At 32.0% G+C, this 15,636-nt stretch overlaps 1 protein-coding gene across 1 annotated transcript in view; it reads left to right on the top strand.

The window, feature by feature from the left end:
- Window positions 1-15,636, top strand: part of LOC119828803 (protein sidekick-1) — a 199,091-nt gene that overhangs the window by 35,096 nt on the left and 148,359 nt on the right. Inside the window, exon 2 of the mRNA XM_038351068.1 lies at window positions 2,360-2,371. The gene's annotated coding sequence lies outside the window, so the exon portion shown is untranslated. The remainder of the gene's footprint in view (window positions 1-2,359; window positions 2,372-15,636) is intronic.

Genomic DNA, 15,636 nt, shown 5'->3' with positions numbered 1-15,636 from the left:
GAAATTTCGACGCTAGCAGTTTACCACCTTGTAAAAGTGAACTATTACAGCAATTTTTGCGAGCAAATTATATTTGTAATATTTAAATGAAGCTTACAAAACTCTGAAACGTAATTTATTACATTTTTGAGTTGTTGATTTTAAGATTTATTCGCGTAAAATTTTACTAAATAATTTTTTAAAAAGTTAATTTTTAGTCTATAATAATTTTAAATAATAAATGTCCTTGATAAATCTAAAAAATTGTTTACCATAGAATACAGAATAAAAGACAGCTGATGGGCAGCAAAAGATCGCCGTGGACCGAACGCACTATCTCACTCGCACTCGCTTACGCATATACCCCTCGCGCTCGCACCTATAATAGATCTTTAATGTGTCTGGCAATATAGGGGAACTATCGAAACTGCCTGGCTACTGAGGAAACATCATTTTATAGTCCTCCAAGTAACATATATAAGCTTCAGGTTTTATACTATAACTAAAGTACAACTAAAATTACCCCTACTTTAAGGGTGTCTGGCAGGGGGTTGCAACTGTACTAAGTGTCTGGCTGTGTACGAGGGGATTTCTAAGATTATCACTAATAAAATATATGAAAACTGAGCTTTATACTATAGTAAATTTGAGACACAATTTTACACACCTTTACTACCTGTTACCTGCCAAAGCCACCGCGACCCAAGTTTCATAGCCTGGGATCGTTCTTACCTGTATAGTGGGCATACACAGAGAAACTTTTAGATTTTATACTTTAACTAAGGTCTGGCCCTCACGGGCTCTTGCTCTAAAAGGCAAATGACTAAAAAGGATTATGATTAAACAAACAGAATCGTTTAAATGTCCTGAAACCGTATGCTGTTAGACTACCAAAACCACAAGCAGTTTTATTGAATGCTCGGCTAGATAAAGATTATTCCGCGCCATTACGCCTCGATCCAGTAATCCTTGTATTTAATTCAAATCCACCGCTCCGCTAAGTGTGATCTAACAAACACTTCCACGGATTTAACTTGAGCTGAACACTGATAAATCTTATCATTATAACTGGGACTGGCCTCGCCTGCTCAGTGAAGACGAAATAAGAAATCTATCTATATTAATACTATAAGTATGGATGTATGACATGATTCGACAGGAGCAACTATAGACTCTTACTGGCTCCTCTTTGTAGAAACTGCTGTCCGAACTGGTGACATATGGTCGGTGTTTGACGATTTAAAATTGCTTCTATAAGTAGTCCAATTGAATAAATAATTGTTTGAGTTTGAGTTTATTGATATTTTAGGTATAACCATATAATTATATTTGAAATGAGGAGTGGCAATCCATCGAATGAAAGACCTTTAAATGTGTTGTCAAACAGCAAACTGTTTGAAGAAGACAAAAATGTTATTGTATACTATAAGTTATTAGTTAATTAGTTTAATAGCTTTGTATGAAGCAATTGATGTCGGATATTTTAGTTAGGCCTACAGTAGTATGTTGAGTTTTTAACCGACTGCAATAAAAGAGGAGGCCTATTCAACTGTATTTTTTTTTCAGAACAAACAGAATTTTCGACGGGGTGAATCGATTTTTTTGTTTTTTTTTTTTTATTTTAAACCTGGTGCTTTCCATGTCCCATTTGAGTTTGTTACATTTTTGACTATTTGACAGAGGACTGGTTTATTGTTCAAAATGATTGTTGGGTGTATTTTTGAAAAGTCGGTTCAATGTCATATTAGAGAAATGCTTTATGCGTTAAAGTTACATTAAATTCATGCAGAGTTTATAACGAATAAACTCAAAAAATTAACGGACTTTGAAAATTCCTTCAACAGAAAAAGTTACATATAGTATTAAAGTATCCATGCTTTATTTAGTTCGATTTCGGATTTCACAGGGACAGAAACTAGGGCAAGCGACTTGACTTATAAAACATCGTGTAACATTACAAAAAAATGCATTTTTACAATTCTAGTGTAAGTGTAAATTGTTATACCTCGATATGTGAAACTTTGTTACGTATGGATAAGATGGATAAGATAAGAAATAAAACGATTAAAATGAACAATTGACATTATGTTTAAATAACGATTAAATATATATAGATTTTATCATCAAGACCAGAAGGAAAAAATCGTGAGGAAAGCAGCATGTATAAGAATCAAAAATTCGCTGGCCAGCGTGGTGGATTATGGTCTGAACCCTCATGGGATGCCCGTGTTTGTGAAGTGGGGACGTCTATGGGCAACTGTTTATAATTCTAAAATGTTCCTTTGTTAGTGCTTTGTTAGCGTATATTAATTCTTGTTATATATAAACTAACTCGGTAAAAAGTTCCTATAAATAATTGATTTATTTATTTCTGTTACAGGTATTGGATCATGTAAGTCTCTACAACACTTTTGTTGTATTTTATACGTCGTAGTCGGTAAATGAGCTGTTATAATGGTAAGCGTTACAACCGTCCATAAATGTTTGTGAGATGATGTTGATGGCTTACATCTCTGCAAATGGATTGCCGACTTTAATGTGTAGTATAGAAAATATTGATGAGAGAAATAAAGGAAAGGACTTGGAAGGGTAAGGGAAAGGTTAAGGGCCTCTGGCTCCCCCACTGACCAAACGAAAGACAGCAGCTATTATTTTACGCCGATCTTTGTGGGGGTGTGGTACATCCCAAGGGCGAGCTGGCTCAATTCGTGCTAAAGCGTGCTCAATTTTCATTTCGAAGTTTATTGAAATTCCACTAAATATTTTGAGAGATCACTTATATAAAAATTGAAAAATACAATAAATTTAGACACTATTGCTTAGTAAAAAAAATTAAAAACATAATTATCACATACGACAAGCGATTCCCAATTCAAAATCATTAAATATTCATCGAACCAAAATGAGTTTAACATTCCTTATCAATAAAAAAATCGGGTGTTGACTCATATATAAACTAATCATAACATACATAAATATATTCCTTTATACGTATCTATCAAAGCACAAACAGAAAGACAAAAATTAAAACTAATTTCAACTCGAAGAATTTACAATCCCAGTAAACCAATTTGGACTAATCGAAATGTTGTTAAATCATTCAATGAACGTATTCAACGGCCATCATTCGGTCAAACGAAGAAACGGTTGGCCTTTTATTGACGATGAGCGAAAATACATCTACCCGTGCAGGAATAAGATTTAATTTACAACAACAAGCACTATGGCCAATCAATTTGTCACAAACATTTGTTTTATAGTATGACATTCTGGTGTGGTTCTGGGTGGTATTGTTTTTAAATAATTGATAGACCACACAGTTCTGGTATGGCTATTTGATTTGGTTTTATTCGTCATGAATATTGCAGGAATTGAAATGAAAGTTTTCAAGAAAAGCTGTCAAATTCCAATATTTAGTCGAAAATGAGAAAATGGCGCCTACAGTGTTTAAAAAAAGTACATAAAAATTACGTCTTAAAAAGACTATTAATATTAATTATTGTAGAACTTTAAACTATTATGATTATAATATTATAAGCCATTTAACAATTTTCCTCATGCTTGTATTCCAAGTAAACGATTTCGTTTTATCACAAAATATCTTCATGACTTTTTGTTATAAGGTCAAAAATTTCCAGAATACGATATAGCAAACAATTAAATTAATTGGCTCAACGAGGATAAGGGATCGGCAATATTTAAAGGTTATTATAACTCAGCAGAAATACAATAGATATTAATCAATACATCATAATTTTTGTAGCAAGAATCGCGCACGCTCAGCGCGCAAGTAATAACGGTCTGAAATATGACAATTGATACGTTTTGAGTTGTAAGAGGTATAGAAGTTATACTTCATATAATGAAGATATACTCACAGTCACTTTGTAATGAAAGTTAAAGGAATTAATCTTATATAAGACATTTGAACCATTGAAAAAGTTAACATAATATGACGAATATAATTGTTTATTCAGTACTTTTACATAAATCCCCGCCCCCCATTTTTTATATGTATTACATTGAATATAGCTTTTACAAAACATACGTAATTAAACAACGAAGATAGCCGACTTCCCCTTCAGCATTATAATTCTATAAGGCCTTAAAATATTTATACAAACTCCAAATTACTTCGCTGAACGGGCGACTTAGCCCCAACCAGAGTTAAAACTTTTTCAAGACTCTTATTTGTGTTTAAGATCAAGTATTCGACATTAAATTGAAACTTTCGGTTTGCTGGATGGAAGATTTCTAGTTATTATTTGTTTTACGTCTTCCTGTGAATCTCGAATCTTTCTGGATTTGTATATTTCAACGTTGCGTCAGCGAATTTTGACCAATCGCTTTTCATAATTTCTTTAGTAAAGTCTGATGAAATTTATCTCTAATAAATCCATTTTGATTTGATATTAATCTCAATGAAATTGGGTTATGTGGATATTATTCGCCAGAGGATGTAGGTTCAATACCGCAGCCCGTAGGGTATTTCTCTAGTCCGAGGGGATCGTTCACGACTAATAACCAGCCTTCGTGGCCCCTTCGCTAAAGCGGCTCGACGTAACACAGTGAAGTTTTAGTCGGTAGGAATCCGACATAGCCCACGTGGGCAGTGCGTATCTATACAAGATTTCCCTATCCAAAATTCAATAAATATATGCAATTTAATGTCTTAAAATATAGCACAAATATTAACTTATATGGACTTATTTCAGTACCTTAACTACATAATATAAAACAAAGTCGCTTTCTCTGTCTATATGTCCCTATGTATGCTTTAATATTTAAAATTACGCAATCGCGGGAAAAAGGTAGTATTTAAATAAATGAGATGACTAATAAATTAATCATTTTCCAGATTTTTCTATAAATGTGTTTCTATAAATCGGCAACCAAAACTTTATTCCGACCAAGAGAAACTTTTCCAGACCCAAGTTCGTTCCCATCTCGATCATTATCCAAACTAACTCACGCAAAGCTAATCATTGAAATCTCAGAAATTTCATTAGAACCGGCGATAACAACTACGTGATTAAAGGCTGGGGAATTAAAACACCGAATCTAGATGCAAACTAATTCGAGCAGGCTCTTTTTAACCAATTTCAAAAAAGGGGAACGTTTGGTCACCAGCCTTTCTTATCTCGGAACGTTCGACTGGGAAAAGCGATTTTGATGATTCGTTTTTTCATTTTAAAGCTGGTACAATCTAATTTGGTTCAATTGTCATAATGGCACCAGCGAGATAGTGTAAATCTTAGTATTTACGTCAGATGTAGAAAAAGAAAACAAAAAAAAATGTGAAATTTAATTTTTTGTTAAAACTTTTTCTTAAAATATTTTTTAATCAACGCAAGCACATAGAATGATTCATTTCACTTTTCTTGTGTTGAAAACTCATGTCTTCAAATTGTTCAGCTCCTAAAGGATCAAGATTTGAATTTGTAATTAGTCTTGAAGCTTTTAGAACCTTCCTTAGCCTGGAATATGTTTTATTCTGTGAATATATCAACTGTTTGCGTACAACTTTTATTACGTGTTGTTGTCACATCAGTGTTATAAAGAATGTATTTTAATTACACAGTCTATTACATTTTTATGTATGATATACTATTTGAAATAACAAAAATACTTAATATAACTAGTAATTAAGTATGTTAAGAATAAAAAATACTATAAAAACAGTGAATGCCTTTATAGTGAGGCTAGTAAAAAAGTCCTTTAAAATACGCTATTTTAAGTAAAAGCAACTAGTTTATTTTCGCCATCTGTCATAATGCAGAAGAATATTTCTTCATCATTCAGTAACCATCGAGCATATCAGTATCACTCCTTGCACAGTCTTATTTCACGAAGTATATTTATTCATGTTTAATACCTGTGTTATACTTTAAATATTTATTCGTTTCTGGATTGACAACTAATACCTTACCCAGTTGAGTTCTCGGAGAGTACAATTGATGGAAACAAGCGTTGCTCCCCGAGGCCCCGAGAAATGTAAGTTTCCACATAACCTTTGTTCGACGTCCGATTGCTTCGCCAAAGGATTTGGGATTTGAATTTATCATTAGATGATTCTTAAAGTACGTGGTTTCTATCAAATATTCAGGCTTTCGATTCTACGTCGGGTTATATTTTATATTTGCCGGGGCCCTTTAAATGTATTCTTGTGATTCTGTTACTATATATTGAGGTTATTAATAAGGGTATAACTGTGTTTAATTTTGCATTCGTAAGTAGGGTTTCACAACTCATGTATAAATGTATTTGATTAGATATTATTATATAGATATTACATGTTTGATATAGTTGGGTACTTTAATATTTAGTTTTATTCAATATCAAAGTTTTATATTGTAATGATAATTTTCCCCTGTTCTGTTTTGTTATTTTATTAATGACTAATATAATAGGGGGTTACAGCATTCAAATGTTTGTATGTGTATAAATACTAAGCAACTGCAAAAAATTGGGTAATGTTTCTTTGTGTTTGTTATTAACAAGAAAAGGTTATAATGAAAATAAATAAATACTTATCTTCCTAAAAATAACCCTCCCGGTCTATGCCGGGCCAATTGCTGGTGTTGATAAAATAAAAAAAATAAATTGTAGCGTCAATTGTCATAACAGACGCTTTAAAAATTTATGCTTAATCCTTCATACGTGTGAAATATGAAAGGGAGGTACATTCGCACGCAACGGGGCAGGTAATAAACACATGTTTATGTATCTACATTGTGAAATTTCGGGCAAGATTAAAAGTATGCATCATATGCGATGTTACTTGTTTATGGTAAACAATACGAAATTTGAATTTTGAGCCGATCCTACATAAATAAAATGGAGACTGCGTAAACAGAACACGTTTTTACGCGGCGGTATGAATTGACAGGTGTTTGTGTGTATGTGTATGAATAAACAGTCGGTTGTTATTTATATACGTAAGCCACGTGTAGATAACTATCGGAGGTATGAAGCCGTAATTGCATGATCAGGATTACAGAAATCATGTAATGTTCGATAAAGTTTTAGTTAAGCAGTTGTCGGAGTAATTTAAGCTTTATGGCTCGAAATCCAAGTATAATACTGCCAATTTAAGCTGCATGCTGCTGCAGACATGTTACTATAAAAATACATGATTTTAAAGGTTCTTTCGAATGAATAGGATTATATACTTACGTAATGAAACCCGTTCAAGCGTACCATTTTATCGTCTTATCATACACGTCGATTTTTCTGCAACCGATAGATGTTATCGCAGTCGTAAATAAGCATATATCGGAGCTTCGCATGTCAGTGACATTCCGCGACATGCCGCTGCCAATTGAGTTTGGTGGATATACCCTTTCGTTTTTGTATTATCGTATATAATATGTGACCTTTGATCGCTAATCTGATGCGACCGTGGACTTTTATCGTGCATATCACGTATGTAATACTTACCTCCAGTTCACATTATTATTTTGCATTGTATTGTTTCAAAGAAGAACTTGGATGTTTTTTCGCGTTGTTTTTTTAGCGTAGTAAAAACAAATGGTACACAGTCGGGTCGATTTACCAGCCTAGCTGTCGTTCTCGTAAGAATTTCGGGATAAATTATCCAATGTCTTTCTTCGGGTCTTGAACTACGCTTCTCCTATGTCTGACTGACTGACCTGACTATGATTCATCCAAATCGATTCAGGTGTTTAAGCGTGAATAAGAAACAGGCTGACACACAGAATTCGTTGAGGACTGCTTTAAATTTTTAATAATTGACATTTGTTATATGTAAATACAAATAAGATTATTATTGTTGTTAAAATTTCGAAGTAAAGGCATTGAATTTGAAGCATTTTTTTGACCGACATTTTCAAAAATGACGGAGGTTGGTTCTCCCGAGGGCGTATTTTTTTTTTGTTTTGAAACTTCGAGGATGTAAACCGATTGGCGTTATACATTGTATTGTTGATACGCAATTCTTTTAGTCTGGATATTTTAGAACTTCGAGTGTTAAGAGACATCGGTGACCATTTTTGTAGATAATATTATTGATGGTACTGATTTTATTTGAGTAACGCGAAATTCACTATCAATAGTTAATGAGGTTGTGTTTTCACTATCCAGCAGTATATGCATATTTGATACACTACTGAAAAACTATGAAACTTTAATTTTGGCTTTGACATGACATTTTTTATTCATCATCAGATGTGTTCTCGATCATAAAATAATATTTTATCCACATTAAAAAAAACTTGGAATGCTAGACCTATATTAGGTACAAAACAAAGCGAACCTAAAGCGTCACTTTTCACTAGTTATTTGTTTATTAACATTAAACAGTATTTCCTAAACAAATCTATAACAAAACAAACAACGTATATATTATAATGACGTTTCTAGTCAACATACCAAATAACAAATAAATATATCAGCTCATAAATTACGTTCGAAGTTGCTTCCAGTTTTTTTACTAATCTATATTTATATATATATATAGATATATAATTTTTTTTTATAAGATACATTGTTTATTAATTTCAAATTACAATTACAAACCAGTATCGGAGGCATTTTCAATTCATGTGGTATTTATCTCCCAGCATACATAGCAGCAGCTTACAAATGTACAAATGACGGGGTGTACAAAAGTGGCTGTCTATTAATTTGTCACCCCATGTTCAGGCTGTCTGCTGCGGAAATGAGTGAGGGGAGATCCCTCACTGCACAGGTATACCTACAAAACTAGCTGCGCCCCGCGGTTTCATCCGCGTAAGTCCGTATCCCGTAGGAATATCATGATAAAAAGTTTCCTATATGTTATTCCAGTTGTCCAGCTGTCTACGTATCATATTTCATTGCAATCGGTCCAGTAGTTTTTGCGTGAAAGAGCAACAAACACACACACACATCCTTACAAACTTTCGCATTTATAATTTTTATAACAGGCGGGTCATGAATCAGCTCTGCAGTTAAATCCTGTGCTTTTGCTGAAAAATGCTGAGCAATTGTTTTAGTGTGTAAGGTTAAATAGTTTCTAAGTTACATTGTCAAGCTATTAAGTCATGCTTTTAGTTAACATGCTTTATTGTCATTATATATAATTTATACTTCGTACTGCTACCTCTCGATGGAACTGCATTTAAGACTTTTAGATAAAGAATATACAGTTTCCGACACTTTATAAATACATTTATGATAGAATCGACTTCATTGTCTCAATTGCTTAGAATTTATGTAATCCTGTGCATTCAAATCAGGATAATAAGATAAACTTATGAAATTATTTTCTTTGCAAAATTAAAATTACATCTGACCGTTTAAAATGGGTCTAAATTAAGAATAATGTTGAATGTTCTTTGTTATGTTTAAACTCAAAAACTGTTAGATTGATTTAAAAACTTATTTTATCATTAGAAAGCTTACAGCTTTACCAAGTAACAAAGGCTTTATATATATTTTATTATTCCGTTGCAATACGGGATATTTAACATATTATTTTTGAAGTCTTAGTTGGTTCATGCACGCTTGAAACTCACAAATTCGACAGGATGCAGGTATAATTTGTTGTAATAATCCCACTAAGGAGATTTTACCATAAATTGACTGAACTTATTTTTTCAATTTAAACCAGTACAGTCAAACAAACGAACAAACTTCAGCTTTATTACATACTTAATTACATACTTAATTACATTCAATCATCATCAGCCCATATATTATGGTCCCACTGCAGGAGACAGGCCTTTTTAAGAGCTCAAGCCATAATCCACCACGCTGGCTAAGTGCGGCCTGGTGCTGATTTAATGGATTGAATGCCAACAATTTATGACCAATTACTTTTTAACCTAACTTTGATTAGGATACACTACAATTTGTCATTCTTAAGAATAACATTACATTATCAACAATCGATTTATTCCTTCTATCCTCTCCAATTTATTAAAAATTCCCAAACACTGAGACATTATCAACTCCATACATTTATCATTCCCATAAAACTGTGCCTGGGAATGTCAACTCTATTTTTAGTCGTGTAAAGTATCATTTACAATGCATCTGGGGACTACAAATGATAAAGAGTGGAATGATTTTAACAACAGCATGGTAACATACCACCAATAAAACACAATTAAAAGCCTGATAAGTGAATGTATGTTTATATCTAATCGCTGTAATTATTTAGAGGCTGAGTGAATGGAAGAGATTTGTGAATGAGTAGTAAGATTGAGCATTTTATTATTATTGTGAATACAAACTTTTAAGGTTGAAATAGTATGTTTTATATTTCTAATTAAAAAGTCAATTTTTCAAAAAATTCTATTCTTTCTTTTTATATATGAATAAATTTAAATTTTAAAGGAAACCGCGAGTTTTTATTTTGAAAATATAAAACTCTCAGTTAAATTGCTTGTACTCAAACCAAAAACCAAAAGCTGGTGCATATTTAATTACGTAGGTTTTAAAATCCCAATCATACCTTACCCCTTCCTCGATAACTCTGTATTATATGTAAATAAATAAGTCAATGCGTCTTATTATTAATTTTCGTAGAATTATATCTACAACCACGCTAACTCAATATACGGTAGAGAAAATCAGTGTCTTATTATAACACGGCCAAATTGAGAGTGTATCAATCTAGTTAATTAATTATATGGTACCGATAACCGGCTTCCACATCATTTACATTTACGACTAGGTCAAATATTTCGATAAGTTTTTATACTTGGGGAATTTCGTAATGGATTACTTATGCTCGTCTTGATTTAGAAACAGTTAATGATTACGAACCTTTTTACGTAAAATATATGAGTGCGAATGAAAGTATACTGTCCTACTTTTTACTGTACTAGCTTTTAACACGTGGCTTCACTTGCGTGGTACCTGTATAAATAGCGTGAATAGAAGAATATATAAATAACAAAAAATATTTAAAAATAAGCTTTTATCACAGGAGTAATAAATGATTATCTTTTTAATAGCCAAAACTAACAATATGACAGTCAAAGTATTTTAAGCCTAATTTTATACCTTAGTAGCTACTGCTACTACTAGTGCCTCAGTGGTTAGGACTCGAAGCAATAAGGGTTCAAGACCGGGCGAGCGTGCAAGAAATACATAATTAAAATTATGTAAATTTAGTATTTTCTTGTGTTTGATTTTACGCGAGTATTGTACATTTCGAAATTAAAAACTTTTTAACGGATTTTAAACGCGATTTATTCATTATATTATTAATCCGACGTTTCGAACACTTTACAGACTGACTGACTGGTCAAAAAAGTTTTTAATTTCAAAAAAAAAAAAAAAATACATTAATTTTTCAATTTATCTGCATATAATAAACGGTAACGGAAAATGTCGTGAGAAAACTGTCGAAGAATCAAGTTCGATACTGTTACCTTTTTCAGCTAAAATCTTTAACTAAATCCTTCCCGCTTTAATTCAGTGAATAACTTAATAAACGCATCTAGGAATATAAGAAATATGTTGATTCTGCGCACTTAAAGAACGTATATCGTACCCAGAAATGATATGAATATTAGCAAGGATTAGGAGATCAATGTACGACATTATCGCAGTTATAAATTAAACCATACAATGGTGGCCAGGAGGTCGTGGTCAGGTCAATTGAGGATTTTGAAAGGAAATTGTTGGGTTATATGAATCTCTGAGAGCCGCTTAACGTTTTCGTGCCAATGTTTTATGTATTTATGGTATATTTAGTTTGGGAATTGGGTTAGTTATTGAGTTATGAGTAAAATGAGATACATAATCTTGTAATCTCGTTAATTTATTACATCCAGATTATAATCATAATAAATTTTTCATGCCTTATTTATAATTTTTGATATTTCATTATAATATTTGTTTTATCATTCATCATATATCATTTCGCTATCAATTGCTTCACCTAATTTACACTTTTGGTGTTGATTATTTCCATATTTTAAATAGCCAGTCACTTCTCTTCTCTATAGAAACTTCTGAACTCTATATTCAAAGTGCTTCTTAAGATGTCTAATTGAATAAATAAATGAGTTTATGAAATGTTTAAACTTACGCCATAAAAACATAAATAAAGAAAATATATTTAAACCAATCTTAGTCCACTTTATTCAAACGGATTGTGAAGGTAATCCCGTACGAAACCATCTGTTTCATTACACTAATTAATTCGTCGATTTATAATTCATGTGAAATATTTATGAACGCGCGCACATCCGTGACTTTCACGTCACTCTCACAAAAGCTGCTAAAAGATTTTTTCAGCTGGAGCAAAAAATTCGAGCTCAATCAATTGTTATACGCTTGAATACAACGCTCATACCAGATATCTGTGTAAAATTTTAAAATAAAACACGATCCTTTTTACATTTTCTTCTTTAATATTTTTTAGTCCGTCACTGGTAACTTTAGTGTGGTGGATCAAAGTTTCTTAAAATGTGATGTTGAATTCTAGCGAACAGTAAATTATTGTTTATTGTATTTATTTCATACAAGACCATTCTTAAATAATTACTTTTTAATTAGAAGTATTTCATATTTTAACCTGTTTAACCGTCAAAGACGTTTATTCAAAAACAACTGAATAATCGTCTTTGAAGGTTACATACTAATACACAATTTTGTTTGTAGTGACAATCATACAGATGTGGTATTTATTACATATATTGTATACTTTGAATATAACAAAAAATATATAAATCAACTACCGTACAATACAAATTTCATTAAGAAAAGAATTAAAGGTGATATGAAATGTATACTAAATTAATAAATTCAAGACTTTATTTCATAAAATGTCTATTTATCCGTCTTTATCTTGCCCAATAAAGTTTGCCCACGCCAGTATAGGAATATGGGTATTTCACTAGCTCCTAAACTATAATTATTATATTTTCTGCTCCTGTTACGCCTTGTTGCGTAGGCTGAATAAGGTAAGGTCCTTATGTTTTAAGGGTTCTCATGATAATCGCTCAAATTCCAAGCATAATAGGTTTTAAAGTAATAGTTATAAACGACCTTTGTTTGTGATAATAAATAATGCAGAGTATTTTCTTGTGTTTGATATTACGCGAGTAATATTTATTTATTATAATATTTGGTAGAGTCTCCCCGTGACCACGCTGTAAAGTGTTCGAAACGTCGGTTTAATAATATCATGAATAAATTGCGTTTAAAATCCGTTAAAAAGTTTTATAATTTCTAAATAAACCCAAAAATACACTATTATGTGGCGTTATTTGAACATATATTTATGTATTTTATTATCATTTGTGTAGTGATAATATTACACATCCTGTTTCAAATATACCCACAAATCGAAGTCAGAATTACTTTCTTCTATGAATTAAAGTTAAGAACTCACATAAGATACTCACTAATGAGCGCGGTCAGATGCCTTATTCCCATTAATTAGGAAACAAAGGGAAATAGTTTGTAGCTGGCTTTAATTTGGAAGTTACTGGAAATTCGGTTATTCAATACCTCTGTTTGATGTTGCGTGCACACGTCAATTTGACGTTTGCTGATTAGGATCGGGCGCCAATTAAAAATCAACTTAATGCGCGTTGTTTACAGTACACATTTGAATAGATTAAATTAGGGATGCAGTCGTTTTTTGTTTTAGTTCTGACAATCAGCATTTGTTTTAGTCTAACAGCATTACTAGCAATTAACGCTGTGTTTTTAAAATAACAATATAGGAATTCATTGCTCTGATCAGTCTAACTTATTTGTAACTGTTACATATTCACACACACACAATCACGTGCGACCACCCACACTCACATACACATAGACGTTTGTATATGAAAATTGTAAAACTATATCAGTATCGTACAACTGATAATATTTTAAGTAGTCCGTCTTCTTACACGCCTGGAGTATTTTACTAACAGACAAACAAACTCATACATATATTTTTAAGTGGACATTTTGGAAAACAGCACCTGTAGAGACGAGCAGATAAGACACTCCTATGGTTCGGCGAAACGACGCTAGTTCGAATCCCGTCTCGTGATTTTTTTTTTGTATTCTTTAAAAATGTCTAATTTATTAAGCATTTGAATGTTATAGTAAATAATAAAACGTTTCACATAATTTAAAATTCTAATGCTTTGCATTGAAAGCAAATAACACTCAGTAAAATAATATTTAATAGTTATTACTGATAAAACTACATACAAAACTCAGATAAATATCAATTTTATAATCCGTATTTCTTATCGGATAATAAATATTGCAATAAAAAAGCCATAAATGGTTAATCTAGTCTAGACGGATAAAGCTTTAAAGTTCAGAGACATCGAAATTACATTTCAATAAGAATTTAATTGGATTGAGTAAAATTTCAAGTAATTTCTTTGGTTTTTCGATTTAAGCGCTACTTTATTTAATGGAAATGCTATTTGGTTTTAAAATGAATGAATTTAACGTGAATGCTTTAATGTGTTTACTAGCATATAGCCCACGGTTTCGTGCATTTACTCTTCATATTACAGCGGAAGTTTTTCGATCTGCAATCATCTTTTTGACTAGCTTTTCGCCCGCGGCTTCGCCCGCGTAGAATTCGCTTTTATCGCGTGACATGGTAAGGAGTATTTTCTTCGCATTAAAAAGTATGGTTTGTTCTTTCCCACGTTTAGCTCCATCTTCATACCAAGTTTCATCGAAATCGGTTTGACAATAACGAACTTTCATACAAACTTTCATTCCCTCTTTCAACCCTTTCTACCCTTTTTCGCGATAAAAAGTATCCTATGTCCTTTCCTAAGTTCAGTTTTATCTTCATACCAAATTTTGTCAAAATCGGTTCAGTGGTTTAGGCGTGAAAGCGTAACAGACAGACAGAGTTACTTTCGCATTTATAATATTAGTAGGGATGTACGTTTTAATTCTTTTGTTGTGTATTTTATGATTGATTTTGTAATGTGAATAGAGCAGGCAATACTTGTGCTAGTTAATTCAACAGTAATACGTCGTCTCTATTTTATCGTGTCATATTTATTTTCTTTAAATCATTTAAATCGCCTTCAAATTATCAAAATAGACGAACTGTAAATGAGGCCACATGGACGGCAACTTTCTAATAAAAAAAAGAATAATGAAAATCGGTTCACCAAGTCAAAAGTTCTGATGAAACAAACACAAAATTTACATTTGAATTGAGAACCCCACGTATCCGTAAATAATTTGTTCATAGCAATTTTCTTCCACTATCGGGGATTACTCATAATAGCTGTAATATTTTGGGCACTAGCCTACGTGATTTAGAAGGTTCTAGATACCAATCTACGTTATATGAGTAGTAAATACTACTGCCTGATCAATAATGTTTTATTATAAGGCGGGCCAAGTTCTATCCGATTCATATAAGAATAGGAACATCAATGAAACTCATTATGTGTCTATTCGTGTGTATGTATGTGTCAATTTCGTGTAAAATGTGTATATATATATTATTATTGTTAATCCTTTCTGCATTAATATTGCAATATATCAGTTTATTTTATTCTGCTCAGACTTGTACCCTAAATCAAAACATTTGTATTAATTTGTTATAAATATTCGTTTCTTCGATTATTTATGTTTAATTACATGACGTCACAATGGCGCAGAATCGATCCTATTCTTAATTGACCGCATAGTGACCGATGGACGGTGGTGTTA

The sequence above is a fragment of the Zerene cesonia genome, chromosome 8, assembly GCF_012273895.1.
Source record: "Zerene cesonia ecotype Mississippi chromosome 8, Zerene_cesonia_1.1, whole genome shotgun sequence".
NCBI lineage: Eukaryota > Metazoa > Arthropoda > Insecta > Lepidoptera > Pieridae > Zerene > Zerene cesonia.
Note: the sequence above shows the minus strand (reverse complement) of the source record. Positions and strands in the feature narration are given on the sequence as shown.